Source organism: Ziziphus jujuba, chromosome 4 (assembly GCF_031755915.1).
Source record: "Ziziphus jujuba cultivar Dongzao chromosome 4, ASM3175591v1".
Lineage (NCBI taxonomy): Eukaryota > Viridiplantae > Streptophyta > Magnoliopsida > Rosales > Rhamnaceae > Ziziphus > Ziziphus jujuba.
Window position 1 is genome coordinate 2695618 of NC_083382.1, and position 1548 is coordinate 2697165.

The window sequence follows — 1548 nt, forward strand, 5'->3', positions numbered from 1 at the left end:
TTAAGTGCTTATTTATTAATTTTTTTACATCTGAAAAACATTAATTTAGAGAAGCACCAATCTTTTAAAAAAAGCCCTAAAGTGCTTTTTTTTTTTTTTTTTTACAAAAAAACAATTCCAAATATTTTGTCAAACATTTAATCAAATGTTTTTTTAAACTTTCGTACAACTTATTTAAGCTTGAAAAGAGTATGCAAACTGATTCAAGGCATTGGTGAATCAGCTAAGCACAAATTTTAATTAAGATTTTAATTTGGTGACCACAAATATCAATTTTAATTAAGTTTTTTTTTTTTTATGCGACCACAATATTAAGTAGTTTTTTTTTTTTTTTGGGGTAATTACAATATTAAGTAGTTGCAACTCCATGGAAAATGGATATTGCATTTTTTTTTTATTTTTTGTTATCACGACAGGATGAGTCATTGGCGGACTTCTACAGTTACCAGGGAGCACGTGCCCCCCCAACTGTTTTTTTTGGCTTTTAATTTTTTTTATATGCTTACAATTTTACCCCTAAATGAGTAACTGTACCAACCAGCACCCCCCCCCGGGGGGTCCCTTTCTCCATCGTAGGGCATATTTGAATTTCATTTTGCAATTTTCGAAATATTTTTCCCATTTATCCATTTTTATTTTCATCTCTTATTTTCAATCAAAATTATTTATTTAATTCAATATTTATCTATAATTTGATTCATACAATACTATTTGATTACTATTTGTAATATAATATTTCATTACAATTATAATTAGTTAATACATGCATTTATTTAATAACAATTTAAATAAAAATATATATTTATTATAATATTTATCTACCTTATTTTGTTTTAACTAGAGAGAAGTTGAATTGTCACTTCTTTTGATTTAGTTATAATTCTTGTATTAATTTTTTCTTTACTTTTTTTTCTAATTTTTAATTTACTTTGTTTATTTTTATTTCGTTGTAATCAATCTATTATGATTATCAAATCATATTTAATTATATCATTGAAAACATATTTTTTCCTAAAACAAAATTGAGAAAACACAAAAAAAAAAAAAAAACTTTTTTAGTCTTCTTTAGTTTAAAGAATGTTCTCATTACTTTGACTACGTCCACTGAAAATGTTATATTTTATATCTCAAAAAGTAAATATTAAAAACCAACTACATGTTATTTTATAAGAGTGTCCCTGAAAAACTTTTGTGGTCCGCAATTGATGGTGGCAATCTTTTTTTTTTTTTTTTTCCTACTAGTTTTAGTTAAATATTTTAAAATTTCTTGTTGCTTAACTTATTGTAATTTTTAACTAATGGTCACCTTTGTGGTATAAAAAAATTACTCATCAATCAATTTAATTTGCATTCACCATTTTTTCATTGTATATTATTATTATTGTTATTATTGTTGTTAGTGGATGTTTTATTTTTAAATAAAAAGCTTAGGCAATGTATATTTTTAATTAACTTACAAGTAAAGTTTAAAATTTTAGAACTCATGAATATATCGAAAGTTCAAAATATAAAAATTTTCTCTGAAAATATGAAAAAGTATCAAATATC